Source organism: Pongo pygmaeus, chromosome X (assembly GCF_028885625.2).
Source record: "Pongo pygmaeus isolate AG05252 chromosome X, NHGRI_mPonPyg2-v2.0_pri, whole genome shotgun sequence".
In the NCBI taxonomy this organism is placed as follows: Eukaryota; Metazoa; Chordata; class Mammalia; order Primates; family Hominidae; genus Pongo; species Pongo pygmaeus.
The window spans coordinates 19,835,662-19,858,090 of NC_072396.2; positions in this window are offsets into that span (position 1 = coordinate 19,835,662).

Genomic DNA, 22,429 nt, shown 5'->3' on the forward strand with positions numbered 1-22,429 from the left:
CCCTTCTCTTTGACGTCCCATAACTTAATACTATGATGTAAAGTGAATAATACCTAAATACTATGATATAAAATCAACACATCTTATGTTACATAATAAGGGGATAAGAAAGGGAAGAAACCAAAGCTATTTGACACACACAAACATAGTCACAACAAAATAAGAAATACTCATGACGATTACAGTTCTGGTTTCTATACTAGCCACATCGTCATAGCTGATGTTTATAACTACCTTCCTTCACTATCCATCGGTATTCCCTTTGCTCTAAGAATCCTATCCTCATACAACAGCATCCAAAGGCTAGACTTGGGAAGGAAAATACCTCTTTACCTCCAATATTTTCTTAAAAGTCAGGAAAACTTTCCCAGAAGTCCCCAGACAGTTCCATATGTCTCTTAACCACAACTGCCTTCCAGGCCCATTCATAAACCAGTCAATAGCAAGCAGAACAGAATTTCCATGATTGGCTTAAATTAAGATTCTTCCCAAGAATTGGGGTGGGTGGGGGGAGGGGGGAGGGGGTGATGTCTGACCCCTGAACAAAATCAAGGCTCTCTTCAAAAGAAGAAACGCAAAATGGCCGAACCAAGATGCAACCAACAGTATCTGTCATACAAAGTCAGGAACAAGACAAGTACAATATTACTACTGTTCAACAACGTCCTAGAATCCTAGACAAGGCATTAGGACAAGAAAAAGAAATGAAATACAAATAAAAGAGGAGAACATTGTCAGACTATATTCTGACAGTATGATTTTCTGGCAAATCAACTGAAAATGAACAGACATGTTAGCGATGAAAATTATAAGTTGTAATAGAAAAAAAATCCCTTTTTCAATAGCTACAAAAATGATAAAGTACCTTTGAATATGTCTAAGAAGAAATGCAAAAAATAATAAAAAGCTAAGTAATTGACATGTATTTGCAGTAGCAAATTAAGTACTTAATCCTCTCAAGATTAAATAGAATCCTCTCAGGAATCCAAAGAGCTAGCACTCTTATTATCTCCTCTTGCCCTGTGAAGAAGCTAGAACACAGATTAGCTACCTTATTTAAGGTTGCACAGCTAGTAAGCATCAGAGCTGGGAATCGAACCCAAGAAGTTGGCTCAGGAGCTAGTGTTTGAACTACTACATTGCATCAGCTCCTGAAGAGAAAGTGATGAAACCTGACTGAACCATATATTGCAAGAGAATTTTTTTTTTTTTAAGACAGGGTCTCACTCTGATGCCCAGGCTGGACTACAGTGATGCAGTCATGGCTCACTACAGGATCAACCTCCTGGGCTCAAGCAATCCTCCTGCCTCAGCCTCCCAAGTAGCTGAGACCACATGCATGTGCCACCATGCCCTGTCAGTTTTTGTACTTTTTGTAGAGATGGGGTCTCGCCATGTTACCCAGGCTGGTCTCAAAATTCCCAGCTCAAGCAATCATCCCACCTCAGCCTCCCAAAGTGCTGGGATTACAGGCATGAGCCACTGTGCCTGGCACAAGAGGATTTTTCAGACCTTCATAGGATGATTCTAAAATTCACGTGGAAATAAGAATGCACTGGAATAGGCAAGACATTGTTTAAAAAAAGAGCAATAAGGGAATGTCTTCTTCTACCAGATAGAAGAGCATGCTATATAGCTATGATAATTAAAAATAGTACAGTATTGGCACAAAAAGCAATAGAGCAATAGAAAGGAATTCAGATCCCCTAATAAAGAGACTCATGTATATTTGGAGATTAAGTACAAGCCTTTCAGTGACTTGTATGTATGTATCCCTCTTGAGTAGATACCTAGAAGTCAAACTTGGGGCAGGAACTCTATTCTGGTCTATGGCTGCAAACATCCTTGGTTCAAATCCTGGGTCAACCACTTGCTAGATGGGCCCCCATGTGCCTGTTTCTTCATAAGTAAAGAGGAAATGCTCAGAGTACCCACCTCATAGGATTTCTATGTGAGGATTAAATGAGTTAATATTGATGATGTGCTTTGACTGGTACCCAGCACATAGCAAGCGCAATTGAAGTGTTTGTTAATTAAATAAATAAAATAAATACAGTTGACCTTTGAACAACATGAGTTTGAACTATGAGAGTCTACTTATACACAATTTTTTTTCAACTAAAGGAAGACTGAAAATACAGTATTCTTGGGGCCGGGTGTGGTGGCTCACACCTGTAATCCCAGTACTTTGGGAGGCCGAGGTGGGCGGATCACCTGAGGTCAGGAGTTCAAGACCAGCCTGGCCAACATGGCAAAACCCTATCTCTACCAAAAATACAAAAAGTAGCCGGGTGTGGTGGTGGGCGCCTGTAATCCCAGCTACTCAGGAGGCTGAGGCAGGAGAATTGCTTGAACCTGGAAGGCAGAGGTTGCAGTGAACCCAGATTGCACCATTGCACTCCAGCCTGGGTGAGAGAGCAAGACTCTGTCTCAAAAAAAAAAAAAAAGAGTATTCTTGGGATGCAACACCTGCAAATACGGAAGGCTGACTTGGTCTAAAAGGGCTGACTGTGGGACTGAAGTATTTGAGGATTTTGTTATACGCAGTGGGGAGGAGGGTGTCCTGGAACCAATCACTGGCCTATACCGAGGGATGACAGTAGATAACAGCAGTGGTAGTTCAAATTAGTGGGGAAAGGATAGTCTATGCAATAAATGGGCTGGGATAATTAGCTATCCATTTGAGGAGAGGAGTTGGGATTTCCATATCATGCCATTCAAGCCAACGCATATGCACTCACACATATGCACACATACATAAATTTCAGGTGAGTAAAAGACATAAACACAAAAATATAGAAATATTAGAAGAAGATATGGAATCTGTTTATAACCTCAGAGTTAGGAAAGGCCTTCTTAAGACCAAGAAAACCCCCCACAAACTCATTAATTATTGACATGATTCGAGATGAAATGATTAATAAGTGTAACTGCATCAAAACTAAAAATAAGGCCGGGCATGGTGGCTCACTCCTATAATCCTAGCACTTTGGGAGGCCAAGGCGGAAGGATTGCTTGAGCCCAAGAGTTCAAGACCAGCCCGGGCTACATAGTGGGATGGCATCTTTACCAAAAAAAAAAAAATTAGCTGGGCATATGATGCATGCCTGTAGCCCCAGCTACTCAGGAGACTGAGGCAGGTGGATTTCTTGAGCCCAGGAGTGCAAGGCTGCAGTGAGCCATGATTGCACCAATGCACTCCAGCCTGAGCGACAGATCAAGACCCTGTCTCAGAGAAGACAGAGATTAAAAAATATATATATCTGTACAGCAAAAAAAACAACATAGACAAGGCTTAGAGACACGATTGGAATAAAATATATGCAACATATGTGACCGGTAAAAAATGTACTGCATATATAAAGAACTCTTAAAAATTCATAAGAAGAAGACAGACACCCAAAAGAAAAATGGGCAAAGGATTTAATTAGGCAATACACAAAAGTTGAAACATAAATGATCAATTACTTAGGAAAAGATGCACAAAATCATTAGGAACGGGGAAATGCAAAGTAAATAACTGAGATTACTACTATTCACCCATCAGACTGGCAAAACTTAAGACGTATGACATCAGGGGCTATGAGAGGTGCTTTCAGGTACCACTGTTGGGGATGTAAACTGGGAGGCAGTCCACAGGCCCTTATTTGAAATCTATAAGACCAGCTGTGTTTCAGAGTTCACAACACTTCTAATTCTAGAAAGGCAGTGCAATGTGTCCACCATATGTTGCATAACACCCACAACAGGGTGTGTGCAGCACCTTTAAAACTGCAATCCAATTAATACTTTCTATAGCAACTCTAAGACTATTAAACACTTTCAGTAGGTTCATGTCACTTCAGGTAAGGTTTTGGAACCAGATGGATTCAGAATGAATTGGATTTTACCACCAAATGAATCAGCAAAATCCTTTAAACTTTCAGAACTTTTTGGATATCAGAATTGGAGTGATGAGATTGTGAGCCTGCACTGCTATTTTGAAGGTAATATAGCAATAGCAATAAAATCCAAAATATGCAAACCCATTGACCTAGCAATTCCACTTGCTGATATAGACCCTAAAGAAACACTCCCAGCCTGGGCAACATAGTGAGACCCCTCTCTACAAAAAAATACAAAAATTAGCCGGGTGTGGTGGCTCACACCTGTGGTCCCAGCTATTTGGGAGGCTGAGGTAGGAGGATTGCTTGAGCCTGGGAGGTCGAGGCTCCTGTCACCCATGATCATGCCACTGCACTCCAGCCTGGGCGACAGAGCAAGACCCTGTCTCAAAAAAGAAAAACACTCACATGCATTCTATGTGAACACATAGACTAACAGGCATGAAAAAATGCCCACAAAACTGACTATTGTGGTAACCCCTAGAAAAGGACTAAGATTGGAAGGGTTTGTTTGTTTGTTTGTTTGTTTTTGAGACAGAGTCTCACTCTATTGCCCAGGCTGGAGTGCAATGGCATGATCTTGGCTCACTGCAACCTCTGCCTCCTGGGTTCAAGTGATTCTCCTGCCTCAGCCTCCCAAGTAGCTGGGATTATAGGCACATGCCACCATGCCTGGCTAATTTTGTATTTTTAGTAGAGACGGGGTTTTGCCACCTTGGCCTGGCTGGTCTCGAACTCCTGACCTCAAGTGATCCACCCACCTTGGCCTCCCAAGGTGCTGGGATTACAGGTGGCATGGGCCACCTTGCCCAGCTGGAAGTGTTAATCTAGGGCTGAGATCAGCAAACTGGATTTGGCCCATGGACCAAATTCAACCAGTGGCTGTTTAATAAATATAGTTTTATTGGAACACAGCCATGCCCATTTTGTTTACCTATTACCTGTGGCCACTTAGTTGCTACAGCGGCAGAGTCCAGTGGTTGTGACATAGGGACCATATAACCTACAAAGCCTATAATATGTACTGTCTGAAGCTTTACAGAAAAAGTTTGCTGATCACAGCTCTAGAAAAACTTTAATGTGTGTTTTTGAAAATAGAGAATTCACTCACATTTGTTTAATTTTAAAATACTTAAACATTGATAAATAAAAATGTAGATATCCAAAACAGGAAAAGAGAAAAGTATGAAAAGATATAGCATATTAATGAATTAATTAATGCTGATGTCTATATAATGGGATTATTTGTGATTATTTTCTTTTTTGCATTTTTTGATATTTTATAAATTAGCCTGTATTTTGTGTGTGTGTGTATATATATACATATGTGTGTGTGTGTATGTACATATATATACATACACATATATATGTGTGTGTGTGTATATATATATTTTTTGGGTCGGGGGAGGGGGTCTCACTCTGTCACCCAGGCTGGAGTGCAGTAGTGTGATCACAGCTTACTGCAGCCTCTGCCTCCCAGGCTCAAGCAATCCTCCCAGCTCAGCCTCCAGAGTAGCTGGGACCACAGGCATGCACCACCACATTTAGCTAATTTTTGTATTTTTTTGTAGAGATGGGGTCTCAGTATGTTTCCCAGGCTGGAGTGCAGTGGCACAATCATAGCTTATAACAGCCTCAAACTTCCAGGCTCGAGTGATCCTCCCACCTCAGCCTCCTAAGTAGCTGGGACCACAGGTGTGTGCCACCACGTCCAGCTAATTTTTTGTGTTTTTGGTGGAGACAGAGTTTTGTCATGTTGCCCAGACTGGTCTCAAACTCCTGAACTCAAGCAATCTGCCTGCCTCGACCTCCCAAAGTGCTGGGATTACAGGCATGGGCCACAGCTCCCAGCTATATTTCTAAAAAATACAAAACTTATTTGAACAAGCCATCTGGGTCTGCTTTGATGAGGGTGTGTCCTCCTGCACATTGTATGTCTCTATCGGATTGTCCCACAGGAACTTGAAATGCAACTTGTACAGAACCAAACTCTCATATTTCCTCCTTTCTCAACCCAACCCCACAGCCAGTGGGCTCCTCCTGCTGCTTCCCTGGAGCCAGTCCCCTTCCACTCTGTGCCATAAGTCCTCAGCTGCAGAATTAGCTTTGCATTATCCTTCACACCACACGAACTGCCCTCCTTCCTCTGGCTCCCTTCTAGCCCCCTTTCCCCACTGTCACCAAAGTTATCTTTCTAAGATAGAAATCAAATTGAAGCGGCCTCTTGTCTGGGGAGGGTGATGGAGGGGATAATTACAGTGACCGCACTTGGCTTCCATCTTTTGCTGGTGTCACCCACTGGCTCTGTTGATGCAGTTCATACAGGTCAGCCTCCTGGGCCACAGGAGAGGATGGAGAAGGTGGAAAGTGGGATTTTGATAGTAGAAGCAGAAGACACACAGCACCGCAACCAGCCAAAATGAAACAGATTGCTCTCCAACCTGCCTTTGCTGAACGTGCATGTACATATATTTTTAAATAAATATATATATATATTTAAAAATATAAAATAGAGACAGGTCTCTCTATGTTGCTCAGGCTGGTCTTGAACTTCTGGCCTCAAGTGATCCTCCTGCCTTGGCCTCCCAAAGTGCTGAGATTACAGGCGTGAGCCACCATGCTTGTCCACATGCATGTACTTTGAATCGCCTGTCTTCATTTCCTTCCACCCACACTACCTGCCCATTTCCCATACGTTGGCACCCCCTTCTCTGTGTTTGAGGTCCACACCACCTCTGGATGCCTGTGCCCTTGTGCTTTGACCATTTGATGATGCCTCCTTAAACTTTTCTGTAACCATAGGCCAGTGTGGCCTCCAAGAGAAAGTGTTACTGGAGCCGAGGCATGGATCATGAGAAGAGGGATCTGTGCAGAGATCTAGGGGGGGCCCATTCTATGCAGAAGAAAACAGCAAGTTCAAAGCTCTGAAACAGAAGAGAGCTTGGGTGAAATGTATGAGAAACAGACAGTAATCATGCAATCCAGCGTGCAGAGCTGAATGCTTGTCCATAACGAGAATGATCAGCTCCATAACCCCACACATAAACAGCCCTCCATCACTGGGTGGGAAAGGAAGCCTTGCTTTGACAATGTGTTTCAGTTCTCTGGACCTGCTGGCTCATCTGTGAAGTGGGAGGCTTGGCTGGATGGAGCCTCAATTCACCTTCTGCTCTAGAAAGGTCTAACTCGTTCATCCTACAAGGAAAAAAGCTGCCAGTGTCATTAGTTTATTTGAAAATACTGAATGGGCATCTGCTATGTGTTCACTATGGAGCCAGGGCAGCCCACACTGTCAGTGCACCAATGGTAACACCCTTGGCACTCACCGTTCCCATGCCCAATGGTGGATTCTTCCTGCAAGCACCCCTCACTCTCCAGCCAGGGGCTGTGTCTGTCTATGGTGGGCCTGTGCTGAGCCAGCTTGCAGGGAAGGCCAGGGTGACAGGGAGTTCCCCCCAGGAGAGCCCTCCCTCCGCCAGTGATCAATGACAGTGGGAGGATCAATACCCCAGCTTCCTCTCCCCTCAGCTGGGGCAACCCCGAGATGTGTTCTGCACTCTCTCCTGGAGCTTCTCGGGGATATGAAGCCCCAGTTGTCCACAAAGGTAACCTGCTCCTTAGAATGCCTTATACTGGCTTCTTTCTCTTCCCTGTCTCACTTCCACACTCCCTGACTGATGCTTCTCTCAAATAAGCTACTCACACTCAAATCTTTTGTTTCTTTTTTTTTTTTTTTTTTTTTTTTTGAGACAGAGTCTCACACAGTCACCCAGGCTGGAGTGCAGTGGCACAATCTTGGCTCACTGCAACCTCTGCCTCCCAGGTTCAAGCAATCCTCCCACCTCAGCCTCCAGAGTAGCTAGGACTACGGGCACGCACCACCATACCTGGCTAATGTTTTTATTGATTGATTGATTGATTGTAGAGATGGGGGTCTCCCTATATTGCTCAGGCTGGTCTCAAGCTCCTGGGCTCACATGATCCTCCCGCCTCTGCCTCCCAAAGTGCTGGGATTACAGGAGTGAGCCACCATGCCCAGCCTGCACTCAAATCTTATTCTCTTTCTTTTTTTAGACTGAATCTCACTCTGTCGCCCAGGCTAGAGTGCAGTGGCGTGATCTCAGCTCACTGCAACCTCCCCCTCCTGTGTTCAAACAATTCTCCTGCCTCAGCCTCCCCAAGTAGCTGGGACTACAGGCATGCGCCACCGTGCCTGGCTAATTTTTGTATTTTTAGTAGAGATGGGGTTTCACCATGTTGGCCAGGCTGGTCTCGAACTCCTGGCCTCAGGTGATCCGCCCGCCTCGGCCTCCCAAAGTGCTGAGATTACAAGTGTGAGCCACCGTGCCCGGCCTCAAATCTTATTCTCAAGATCTGCTGCTGGGGCTGCCTCACCTAAGACAGGTAGTTACAATAAGAGATACCAAGGACTGCAAAATGTGTCTCCACCCACAATAACCTGACCATCCAGTTAGTTGTTTCCAAAGGTAGACATGAAAGCCTTAAAATTTTTGATCCAGCAGCCCAACTTCTAAGAATATATCCTTTGGAAGGAATCACACTCGTGCACAAAATGTTCATCTTTCATCAAAGCACTGAGAATAATAGATAAAACCAGAAAAATGTAAATATCTGATGGTAGGGAGATGACTAAATAATACAACAAAATATGATACGGTCATTCAAAATTATGTAGTAGAATGTTCCTTAATGATATATACATGGTTCTGCAGCAGAATTTAAACAGAGTTACAGTGGGTGGGCGCAGTGGCTCATGCCTGTAATCCCAGCACTTTGGGAGGCTGAGGCGGGTGGATCACTTGAGGTCAGGAGTTTGAGACCAGCCTGGCCAAAATGGAGAAACCCCGTCTCTACTAAAAACACAAAAATTAGCCGGGCATGGTGGTGGGTGCCTGTAATCCCAGCTACTCAGGAGGCTGAGCCAGGAGAATCGCTTGCACCCTGGAGGCCGAGGTTGCAGTGAGCCAAGATCGTGCCACTGCACTCCAGCCTAGGTGACAGAGTGAGACTCCGTCTCAAAAAAAAAAAAAAAAAAGAAACTATTTCTGCCACATATCATTTTTGTTAATAATATATTTGTATTTAGAAAAAAATACTAGAAAGCTAAAACACCAAAAGTTTGACAGTTGCTTGCAGTTTCTCTTCTCTGGGTTTATCTGTATTTCTCGCTTTCTAAAAAGAACGTGCATTTTCTTTTCAGGCAATGCATGATTTATTTTCATAGTCTAAGACCATGTTCCTCAACTCCAGCACTGTTGACATTTGGTAACATGTTGTTCTTTGTTGCGGGCTTTCCTGTGTGCTGTGAGATGTTTAGCAGTGTCCCTGGCCTCGTCCCACCAGATGCCAGTAGCACCCTCCCCCCAAGCAGTGACAACCAAAAATGTCTCCAGACACTGCCAAATGGCTCCTAGGGACAAAATCACTCCTGAGATTTTGAGAACCACAGGTCTAAGAGAACCTAAAACCATAAAACGTATCAATGAATGACCACGAAATGAAATAAGATTATTCAAACTTTGTTTCAGATTTGCATGATTTTTTTTCATTTTGAAGAAACCAGCGTCCTGCCAACATTTAACCTAAAACCATACTTATTCCAGAAGATGAGGCCACGTCCTCAAATGTGTAAAACAGTAGCAAACAAGAAGTGCCAAGATGCAGGAGCCACGTTTCCCCTTTTAAACTCTTGTCCACTCGCTACAAGGTTGAGACCTCCAGAAGCTGAAGTCGGACCAGCCTCACAGGGCATCTATTTCCCATTCGTCCTCACACTGGACCAAGAACAGGAGAGAAACAGAACCCTCTGACATGTTCTCTATCCCAGGCTTCCTAAGGACCCTCATTCTGACTGATGGACTGTGGTTTCTTGTACGTACACAGATGCAGCTGACGCAAGGGTTTTGTGATACAATATTAGTCTGAGTGGAGAAGATTCCATGAACATGTCGTCTAGTACCGTTCTAGGCTCTGAGAGGAGCACCATGTTCAAGATACCTACCCTTGAAGGGTCCTCCCATTCTAGTGAGGAACACCCACGACAAACACATGAACAAAATCATTCCACAGAGCAGATGGGTCTAGTCACGGGGAAAAGTCGCTTGGCGGCAGCAGGGAGGGGCAGCTTTATCTGGTGACGCCAGCTGAGCCCTCAGGGCAGAGAAGGGGGCATCTATGCAGAGATCTGGGCATGGGCTGGTGAAAGCAGAGCTCAGAGCCTGGAACATGTGGGGGTATTGGAGGAACAGAAGGGAGAGATGATGTGGCCAGGCTACAGCCAACAGAAGGCCAGTGAGGAAGGGAGAAGTCGGGGTCCGATCAGGTCATGCCTTAATAGGTCTTGGTAAGAACTCTGGCTTTTACTCTAATTGCAGTGGGAAAGCACGGGTGCGCGTTAAGCAGGGGAGGGACAAGATCTGGTTTATGCTTTTGGAAGATACCCTTGACTGCCACATAGAGAGTGGACAGGAGCAGGACAAGGCTGCTATTTAACCTCCACAAGAAGCCCAGATGAGAGAGATGGACAAGCGTGGCCCAACTAGGTGCAGAGGTGGAGGCAGCGACAGACGCAGTCCTGTTTAGAAGAAGGCTCTAGATCTGTGTGGGAAAGCTCAGGTGCCGTGGAGCACAGCTGAGGAGTGGTGGTAGTGTGGCACTCAGGGCTTTGCAAAGCTCCAGGGTGTGAAGTGGTGACTGATGACAGAGACCATGAATGCCAGGGCCCTGGACACCCATTTTGATTTTTAAATAGGCTAATAGGGCATCTTGTAACATCCCTGCGAGTCAAAGCCCAGGGCCCCAGGAGGTCCCAGCTGTGTGAGCAATGCAGACCGGGGGCCAAAGCGCAGCCCAGTGCCAGGAAGAGCCCTGGATTCGTCTTTGACCAATCCCTAATCAGTGGCTGATGCCTAAAACACCACCATTTGAGATTTCTTTGGAGTTTAGGTCTTTAGCTGGGAAGAAAATGCAAATTCCCTTCCCAAAGGCAAAACAGAAGGTGGTGAGGGAAACTGGACCTGAAGTTAGCAGTGTGACCATGAACTTGAGGGCAGTCAGACGGAGAGGCCGGTCAGGACAGAAGATTCGAATTTCCGATTTAGAAACAGCTTTTGGGCTGTGGAACTGGAAATAATCAGGGGTACATTAGCTGGTGAGCACCAGGAAAGCAGGCTTTGATGGAATGAGGGAACAGGACTCTGTGGCTTCGGGGGATCTCAAAAAGGAGGAGGCAGCAATTAGCACCAGAAAGAGCCTCCAGCTGGCAGAAAGGGAGCTTGGCTGCTTCCCAGGTTTCCTAAGCGAGCTCCAGCCTGGCCTCTAGTGTGTCTGGTCTGCAAATCACCAGGCCCTTGCCTTGTCCTTCTGCAGCTGCTGGTGCAGCCCAGCCTTGGGCAGAGTGAGACACTCCCTTCTGGGATGAATCCTGTGGGGACCCTAAAGGCAGCTTTTCCAGGCTCCTCTGGGCCATCAACCCAGTTAATTGGAAAACCATGTTCCTGAATAACTAAGTTACTGAAATAGTTTCAATAGCTTCTGAAAGCACAATCAAACCTAATTTTCGTACTGAGTTTTTTTTTTGAGACAGGGTCTCACTCTGTCGCCTAGGCTGGAGTGCAGTGGTGCAATCTCAGATCACTACAGCCCGGGTTCAAGTGATCCTCCCACCTCAGCCTCCCAAATAGCTAGCACTACAGGTCTTACTTTTTAAAAATAAACTTAATTTTGCTTATATTTTAGTTCACTAATTTTTTTAAAAAAATCTCAACTTGAAGGCATTGAAAAGAACATTGTTATTCCAGTCTTGATCACATTTCCCCCTACCTGTCCAACTGTCTCAGCCTCCCAAGTAGCTGGGACTACAGGCGTGCGCCACTATGCCCGGCTGGTTTTTGTATTTTTAGTAGAGATGGGGTTTCACCATGTTGGCCAGGCTGGTCTCGAACTCCTGACCTCAGGTGATCTGCTGCCTCAGCCTCTCAAAGTACTAAGATTACAGGCATGAGCCACCGTGTCCAGCCTCATGTTTTTAATTCATTCTTCTTTTAACTTGTTTAATAAATACTGACTTCCTATTACGTATCAACTACTGTAGTAGAGGTTGAGGAGATTGAAAAATTAGATTATTTGATTTCTGCCCCAGAGGATCTACTACTGGTAGGAAGAATGAGCAAACAAGTCATTAAAATGCAAAGAATAAGCCCTATATTAAGATATATTCAAATCATATGTACTAAATTTTAACTTACACTTTAATTTACCAAGTAAATAAATTCTATGTTTATTACCATGTATTAATATGGTTCTTGACTAAATTCCAAGAGAATTCCAGACACGTGACAAACTTTCTCATTATGTTACAGCACCACCTGTGGAATTCTTATGTAACTGCAGAGCTGGCTTTTTATTTCTTATGTTAGATGTTGACTTTTTACATAATTGCAGAACAATTTTTAATTTGTTGTGTTAGAGTGTTATCATGTGGAATTTTGTGTAATTGCAGAATGTATTTTTGTATCTCTTATGTTAGAATCCCCCTGTGGGGTTGTCATGTAAATTGCAGGATTGTAGGGCAGATTTTTTTTTTTTTTTTTTTTTTGAGACAGGGTCTCACTCTGTCGCCTGGGCTGGAGTTCAGTGGCGCCATGCACTCGGCTCACTGCAGCCTCCACCTCCCAGGCTCAGGTGATCCTCTCATCAGTCTCCAGAGTAGCTAGGACTACAGGTGCACACCACCACGCCTGGCTAATTTTTTGTACTCTTTATTTATTTTTTATTTTTTATTTATTTATTTTTTGAGACGGAGTGCAGTGGCGCGATCTCAGCTCACTGCAATCTCCAACTCCCTGGTTCAAGCGATTCTCCTGCCTCAGCCTCCCGAGTAGCTGGGATTACAGGTACGCGCCACCATGCCCAGCCAATTTTTGTATTTTTAGTAGAGATGGGGTTTCACCATGTTGGCCAGGCTGGTCTCAGACGCCTGACCTCGTGATCCGCCCACCTTGGCTTCCCAAAGTGCTGGGATTACAGGCGTGAGCCACCGCGCTGGGACATATTTTGTACTTTTGTAATAGAGATGGGGTTTCGCCATGTTGGCCAGACTGGTCTCCAACTCCTGGCCTCAAGTGATCCGCCTACCTTGGCCCCGCAAAGTGCTGCGATTACAAACGTGAGCCACCGCACCCGGTGAGATTTTTTTCTTTTTTCTTTCTTTTTGAGATAGTCTGGCTCTGTTGTCCGGGCTGGAGTGTATTGGTGTTTTTCTTATTAATGAGGTTCGAGTGCCACCTAGTAAAATCTTCTTGTAATTGCACACAGATATGTTTTTCTGATTACATCGCCCCCTGATGGAATTTGCCTGCAATTGCTTATGAGGGTCTTCCCTATTACTCAGGTTAGAGTGCCACCAGGTAGAATTGTCGCGTAATTGCAGGACAAATATGTTTTTCCCACTATAGTGGTCCCTGCCAACCCTTATCTTCAGGGGATATGTTCCAAGTCCCCCAGTGAATGCCTGAAACTTTTGAATAGTACTAAGCTCTCTGTATACCGGCTTTTTTCATCTAATCACCAAGATGGCTAAGTGACGAATGACGGGTAGCATATTCAGTGTGGATACCGTGGACAAAGTGATGATTCACATCCTGGGCGGGACAGAGCAGGACGGTGCGAGGTTTCATCACATTACTCAGAACAGTATGTACTTTTAAACATGAATTGTTTATTTCTAGAATTTTCCGTTTAATATTTTTGGCGGAGGTTGACCATGGATAACGGAAACTGCAGAAAGCAAAACCGTGGATAAAGGGCACGGCTGTACGCAGGTTAGTGAGTCACCTGGTGGAATTTTTCTGAAACTGCAGAACAGATCTGTTTGTTATTTCTCATGTTGGAATGCTACCTGGCGGAATTGTCCTTTGTTAAAAAAGTACATCTATGGTCCTCAAACTTGGCATCCAAAATACCTGGAGAGCTTGTTATTTTATTTTATTTCTGAGACAGGGTCTTGCTCTAGCACCCAGGCTGGAGGGCAGTGGTGTGATCACAGTTCACTGCAGCCTTAACCTCCCAGGCTCAAGCGATTCTCCTGCCTCAGCCTCCCAAGTAGCTGGGACCACAGGTGCGCCACCACGCCCAATTGATTTTTGTATTTTTAGTAGCAGTGGGGTTTCACCATGTTGGCCAGGCTGGTCTCAAACTCCTGACCTCGAGCAGTCCTCCCACCTCAGCCGCCCAAAATGCTGGGATTACAGGCGTGAGCCAACGTGTCCAGCCCAGAGAACTTTTTAAATCAAAGATTGCAGGTCTCCACTCCCAGAGTTTCTTATTCAGGAGGTTTGGGATGGGGTCTGGGAACGTGCATTTCTAATAGATTTCCCAGTTTGTGTTGATGCTGCTTATCTGAGGCTGCACTTTGAGAATTACTAAGTCCTCAACTCCTTAAATTTTAGTTGCACACATAAGTGGGTTCTTTCCTATATGATTTTCACAATTCTTTCATCTTTGAAGAACTGTAGAGATTTGAAATCTTGGCTTTCTGGAGCCTTTCTAAAGAACTCAGGATACCTTTTTTTTTTTTTTTTTTTTTGAGTTGGGTTCTCACTATGTTGCCCAGGCTGGTCTCAAACTCTTGGGCTCAAGTGATCCTTCTGACTCCTGAGTAGCTGGGACCACAGGCATGTGCCACTGTGTGCAGCTCGGGATACCTTTTGATTAAATCTACCAGTTGCTTTTGAAACCAGTTTTTACAACCTGATCTAAGTCACTTTACAATGTAGGGTTTTGTCTGGTTTTTATAGCCCTGCATCCTAGAATAAGCACTCTTGAAATATCTGTTGGAAGAGTGAATGAATGTGGCCCTTCGACATCATGTCAGTTGGATAAATAGGGTTGTGTCCCACAGTTAAAGCAGATGAATTTCTTTTTTTTTTTTTTTTTTTTTTTTTTCTTTTATTATTATTATTATTATTATTATTATACTTTAGGTTTTATGGTACATGTGCGCAATGTGCAGGTAAGTTACATATGTATACATGTGCCATGCTGGTGCGCTGCACCCACCAACTCGTCATCTAGCATTAGGTATATCTCCCAATGCTATCCCTCCCCCCTCCCCCCACCCCACAACAGTCCCCAGAGTGTGATGTTCCCCTTCCTGTGTCCATGTGTTCTCATTGTTCAATTCCCACCTATGAGTGAGAATATGCGGTGTTTGGTTTTTTGTTCTTGCGATAGTTTACTGAGAATGATGATTTCCAATTTCATCCATGTCCCTACAAAGGACGTGAACTCATCATTTTTTATGGCTGCATAGTATTCCATGGTGTATATGTGCCACATTTTCTTAATCCAGTCTATCATTGTTGGACATTTGGGTTGGTTCCAAGTCTTTGCTATTGTGAATAATGCCGCAATAAACATACGTGTGCATGTGTCTTTATAGCAGCATGATTTATAGTCCTTTGGGTATATACCCAGTAATGGGATGGCTGGGTCGAATGGAATTTCTAGTTCTAGATCCCTGAGGAATCGCCACACTGACTTCCACAAGGGTTGAACTAGTTTACAGTCCCACCAACAGTGTAAAAGTGTTCCTATTTCTCCACATCCTCTCCAGCACCTGTTGTTTCCTGACTTTTTAATGATTGCCATTCTAACTGGTGTGAGATGGTATCTCATTGTGGTTTTGATTTGCATTTCTCTGATGGCCAGTGATGGTGAGCATTTTTTCATGTGTTTTTTCGCTGCATAAATGTCTTCTTTTGAGAAGTGTCTGTTCATGTCCTTCGCCCACTTTTTGATAGGGTTGTTTGTTTTTTTCTTGTAAATTTGTTGGAGTTCATTGTAGATTCTGGATATTAGCCCTTTGTCAGATGAGTAGGTTGCGAAAATGTTCTCCCATTTTGTAGGTTGCCTGTTCACTCTGATGGTAGTTTCTTTTGCTGTGCAGAAGCTCTTGAGTTTAATTAGATCCCATTTGTCAATTTTGGCTTTTGTTGCCATTGCTTTTGGTGTTTTAGACATGAAGTCCTTGCCCATGCCTATGTCCTGAATGGTAATGCCTAGGTTTTCTTCTAGGGTTTTTATGGTTTTAGGTCTAACATTTAAGTCTTTAATCCATCTTGAATTGATTTTTGTATAAGGTGTAAGGAAGGGATCCAGTTTCAGCTTTCTACATATGGCTAGCCAGTTTTCCCAGCACCATTTATTAAATAGGGAATCCTTTCCCCATTTCCTGTTTTTGTCAGGTTTGTCAAAGATCAGATACTTGTAGATATGTGGCATTAGTTCTGACGGCTCTGTTCTGTTCCATTGATCTATATCTCTGTTTTGGTACCAGTACCATGCTGTTTTGGTTACTGTAGCCTTGTAGTATAGTTTGAAGTCAGGTAGTGTGATGCCTCCAGCTTTGTTCTTTTGGCTTAGGATTGACTTGGCGATGCGGGCTCTTTTTTGGTTCCATATGAACTTTAAAGTAGTTTTTTCCAATTCTGTGAAGAAAGTCATTGGTAGCTTGATGGGGATGGCATTGAATCTGTAAATTACCTTGGGAAGGATGGCCATTTTCATGATATTGATTCTTCCTACCCATGAGCATGGAATGTTCTTCCATTTGTTTGTATCCTCTTTTATTTCCTTGAGCAGTGGTTTGTAGTTCTCCTTGAAGAGGTCTTTCACATCCCTTGTAAGTTGGATTCCTAGGTATTTTATTCTCTTTGAAGCAATTGTGAATGGGAGTTCACTCATGATTTGGCTCTCTGTTTGTCTGTTATTGATGTATAAGAATGCTTGTGATTTTTGCACATTGATTTTGTATCCTGAGACTTTGCTGAAGTTGCTTATCAGCTTAAGGAGATTTTGGGCTGAGACAATGGGGTTTTCTAGATATACTATCATGTCATCTGCAAACAGGGACAATTTGACTTCCTCTTTTCCTACTTGAATACCCTTGATTTCCTTCTCCTGCCTAATTGCCCTGGCCAGAACTTCCAACACTATGTTGAATAGAAGTGGTGAGAGAGGGCATCCCTGTCTCGTGCCAGTTTTCAAAGGGAATGCTTCCAGTTTTTGCCCATTCAGTATGATATTGGCTGTGGGTTTCTCATAAATAGCTCTTATTATTTTGAGATACGTCCCATCAATTCCTAATTTATTGAGAGTTTTTAGCATGAAGGGTTGTTGAATTTTGTCAAAGGCCTTTTCTGCATCTATTGAGATAATCATGTGGTTTTTGTCTTTGGTTCTGTTTATATGCTGGATTACATTTATTGATTTGCGTATATTGAACCAGCCTTGCATCCCAGGGATGAAGCCCACTTGATCATGGTGGATAAGCTTTTTGATGTGCTGCTGGATTCTGTTTGCCAGTATTTTATTGAGGATTTTTGCATCAATGTTCATCAAGGATATTGGTCTAAAATTCTCTTTTTTTGTTGTGTCTCTGCCAGGCTTTGGTATCAGGATGATGCTGGCCTCATAAAATGAGTTAGGGAGGATTCCCTCTTTTTCTATTGATTGGAATAGTTTCAGAAGGAATGGTACCAGCTCCTCCTTGTACCTCTGGTAGAATTCGGCTGTGAATCCATCTGGACCTGGACTCTTTTTGGTTGGTAAGCTATTGATTATTGCCACAATTTCAGCTCCTGTTATTGGTCTATTCAGAGATTCAACTTCTTCCTGGTTTAGTCTTGGGAGGGTGTATGTGTTGAGGAATTTATCCATTTCTTCTAGATTTTCTAGTTTATTTGCATAGAGGTGTTTGTAATATTCTCTGATGGTAGTTTGTATTTCTGTGGGATCGGTGGTGATATCCCCTTTATCATTTTTTATTGCATCTATTTCATTCTTCTCTCTTTTTTTCTTTATTAATCTTGCTAGCGGTCTATCAATTTTGTTGATCCTTTCAAAAAACCAGCTCCTGGATTCATTTATTTTTTGAAGGGTTTTTTGTGTCTCTATTTCCTTCAGTTCTGCTCTGATTTTAGTTATTTCTTGCCTTCAAGCAGATGAATTTCTTTGTCTCTTTCCTTCTCTACAACCTCACTATTATGCTACAAAAAAAGAAGTAATAGACAGAATTCTATCCAGATCATTTATTTATGCAGGCACAAAATGTGCCATACATCCTGTTCCCTTAAGCTTGGCAAGGGCCTGTTCTCTCCTTCTGGGAATCGTGACAAGCTTCTTCATGAAGTGTTGATCCCAGGCAGACCCAAACAGGTGGCTTGTCAGACGGTGAGACTCTATTCACACGAGGGCTGGCAGTTGAGCCAACTGCATATCTTTTTTTTTTTTTTTTTTTTTTCTTGAGACGAAGTCTCACTCTGTCACCCAGGCTGGAGTGCAGTGGCGTGATCTCAGCTCACTGCAACCTCTGCCTCCCGGGTTCAAGTGTACCCTCCCTGACTCAGTGTAACCCGCACGGACCTAGGGGGACTGAACAAAGGGGACTGAATGCGGGAATAAAAGACAAGAGACAAAATAGTATATTTGGAAGAAGGGGTCAGTGTCACCTCAGCCTCCCAAAGTGCTGGGATTACAGGCGTGAGCCACTGCGCCAAGCCGGAAGATAGAACTTTCTAAGCTTTGCTTTACCAGTGAGGACCCAGGTCACCAAGAAGTGAAAAGATTTGCATATTTACTTATAGTCACAAAATTCTAGTATAGTGCTCATTAAGGATGGGGCTCTGTCTTAAGCGCCTGACAAATATTAATCCGTATAAGCTTTATGACAGCCAGCCCTATGAGATGAATGTTGTCATTATGCTCCATTTAAAGATGAGGAAACCGAAGCACAGAGAGTTTAGGCAAATTGCCCGAGGTCACACAGCTGGTAAGTGGTTGAGCCAGGATTTGAGACCAGGCAGACTGGTGCCAGAGTCCAGATGCTAGGCCGCCTCTCCGTAGGACAGTTCTTAGGTTTGCAAAGGCTGCTTCCGTTTGGGGATCAGCCACAGAAAATGATTGATAGTAACTTCAGGCCAGACTCATCAGTGTGTGCCTAAAATCTTCCCTATTAAAATATGTATTTTTCCACATATCTCCATTGGATAATAGAAAGACACGATGGGCCGAGTGCAGTGGATCATGCCTGTGATTTCAGCACTTTGTGAGGTTGAGGTGGGAGGATTGCTTGAGCCCAGGAGTTCAAGACTTGCCTGGGCAACATAGCAAGACCCTGTCTCTATTTTAAAAATCATATAGAAAGATACACTCATACTCACTGTGGTTCACCTATCTTAGATTCAGGAACCCCGTGCTCTCCTGAACACACTATGGCACCTCCTTCCATTAATTTCCTTTAGGATCCTGTCATGAGAGGGCACAGCTCATCTTCCATATTTACAAAATGCAAAGCTGACATGAACATCCTTCTTTGGCTTCCCATTATTCTTAGGAAAACTGTCTAAATCTTTAATGAGGTCTAACAGGACCAGCATAATCTATTGCCAACCTCGTGCTCAGCGCTCAGACCACAGCTAGAAGGTTTCCTCCTCAGTGGTGACGTCTGAATGTGCCCCCTAAAATTCATCTACTGAAACTTAACCTCCAATGTGAGGGTATTAGAAAGCGGGGCCTTTGGGAAGTGATTAGATGATGAGGATGGAGCCCTGCCCCACCACCACCCCCAGGACCCCTTGAATGGAATTAGCACCCTAATGGAAGAGGTTGAAGGGAGCACCCCAGGCCATTTTTTGCCCTTCCACTCTTCTGCCATGTGAGGACTCAGCCAGAAGGCCCTCACCAGACACTGAATGCCCTGACCGTGGACTTCCCAACAGCCAGAACCATAATAAATCAATGTCTGGGTTTGTTTGGTTGGTTGGTTTTTATTATTGTTGTTGTTGTTGTTGTTGTTTTTGAGACAGGGTCTTGCTTTGCCACACAGGCTGGAGTGCAGTGGCACAATCGTGGCTCACTGCAGCTTCGACCTCCCGAGTTCAAGCCATCCTGCCATCTCAGCCTCCCAAGTAGCTGGGACTACAGGCACCTGCCACTATGTCCAGATAATTTTTGTCTTTTTTGTAGAGATGGGGTTTCACCATGTTTGCTAGGTTGGTCTCAAATTCCTGGGCTCAAGCGATCCACCTGCCTCAGCCTCGGAAAGTGCTAAGATTAGAGGTATGAGCCATCATGCCCAATCACTGTTCGTTGTTTATAAGTTACCCAGTCTCACGTATTTTGTTAAAGCCGCCCAAACATTACAAATCCCCCAACAGCTTGATCTAGTACTTCCTCAGGGGTTATAACACAGGGATATTAAAATTATATGGTTCCTTTTTTATTTACTGCTGGAAATTGTTCTATAAAGAACTATTCCTCATCAATTGTTTGTTGACATTGAAATTCAGTCTATGTAAGAAAGGATAAATCCTTGGTTCTTTCCCTTTGCCAGATTTCAGAATAATTACTATTGGGCTGGTCTTTGCTTCTAGGTCTTTCCAGTGGAGAGAGTTAAGATACACACACACATACACACACACACACACACACACACACACACATCGTTTTTGCTTTGAGACATAGTCTCATTCTGTTGCTCAGGCTAGAGTGCACTGGCAAGATGACGACTCACTGCAGCCTCCACTTCCCAGGCACAAGTGATCCTCCTACATTGGCCTCCCTAGTAGCTAGGACTGCTGGTATGCGCCACCATGGCCGGCTAATTTTTTATATTGTGTAGAGACAGGGTCTTACCATGTTGCCCAGGCTGGTCTTGAACTCCTGAGCCCAAGTGATCTGCCCACCTTGGCCTCCTAAAGTACTGGGATTACAAGTGTGAGCTACCAAGCCTGGCCAAGATGTATATATGTATGTATGCGTGTGTGTATATATATCTTGAAAGGGGGAAATAATCATGAGTTTATACTGATATTTCCAATTCAAATTCAGGACCACTAGGCTTTGACTTGTTGAATTTTACATTTGTGTCTCTGTTTTTTATACTGAAAATCTTGGTTCCCAATGGCATTAACATAATTATATATTTACTTTATCAGTGTGGGTATATGCAGTCTCAAATAATAATAACACCTGACAAATGAGGACAATTTAAGATTTTTTCCTGTAGAGATGGGGTCTCCCTATGTTGCCTAGGCTGGTCTCGAACTCCCGGGTTCAAATGACCCTCCCACCTCAGCCTCCCAAAGTGCTGGGATTACAGGTGTGAACCTCGCCTTAAGATTTTTTTTTTCCAGTTCCTTTTGTCTTTAGGCTATACCCCACCAAGTATATGCAGTCACATTGCTGTGGTGTTAAATAACTTGAAATCATTCTCTGCGGGGTTATGCCAACAACTTGATATGTCATTAAATTGGTTTGTTGTATTTCATTTCAATTTTTATTTCATTGTGTTTAATGGTTGTGTAATAAGATTTATATGGTTCCAAAGTTAAAATGATCCCTAGCCATAATCCCTTCACCAGCTGGTGCTTAGTTACTCAAAGACATTCACAAATATTTGTTGACTTTTATGACATATGTATATGATTGTCCTATTCTAATTCATCTGCTGGGGGATGGGTGTTTCCTACTAGAAAATCGGAGACATGTTAAGGAGCATGATTTGCCTTAAAGCTCAGCTTAATCGAATACTTGTAGGGTGATTTGCTAACGAAAGGTAGAAAGGCATATTTCAGGGTCTCTAATCAAAATTGCCCTGCTTCACCCAGATAAGTTTTTTTTGTTTTGTTTTTTAGAGAGATGGGGTCTCACCCTGTCACCCAGGCTGCAGTGCAGCAGTGCAGCCATAGCTTACTGCAGCCTCAAACTCCTAGGCTCAAGCAATCCTCCCTCGTCAGCATCCCTAGTAGCTGGGACTACAGGCATGCAACACCATACCAGACTAATTATTTTATTTTTTGTACAGACGAGTATCACTTTGTGGCCCAGGCTGGCCTCAAACTCCTGGCCTCAAGTGATCCTCCTGCCTTGGTCTCCCAAAGTGCTGGGATTATAATTTCCCCCAAGATTAACGAGCCCTCCTTTCTTAAGACTTTCTCTTCCTGCCTTTTGCAAATCTTTCTCTCTGGCCTCCTCTCCTGATACAAGAGTCTTTTGTGAATGTTCTAGCACGTTACTATAGCCTATAGTTATTATAGCCTATAGTTAATGACTATAACGTTACTATAACGTTACTATAGCCTATAGTTAATGACTATTAACCACAATCATCACCTGTCACCACTTGACACAGCATCTCAAAGTGTCCCTCACCTTCAAAGTTGCTTCCAACTCCGCTTTCAAATACCTGAAAACTGCTGGGTGCGGTGGCTCACACCTGTAATCCCAGCACTTTGGGAGGCCAAGGTGGGCGGATCACCTGAGGTCAGGAGTTTGAGACCAGCCTGGCCAACATGGTGAAACCCCGTCTCTACTAAAAAAATACAAAATTAGTCGGACATGGTGGTGCTCGTCTGTTTTCCCAGCTACTCTGGAGGCTGAACGAGGAGTATCGGTTGAACCTGGGAGTCAGATGTTGCAGTGAGCCAAGATGTTACCACTCTACTCCATCCTGGGCAACAGAG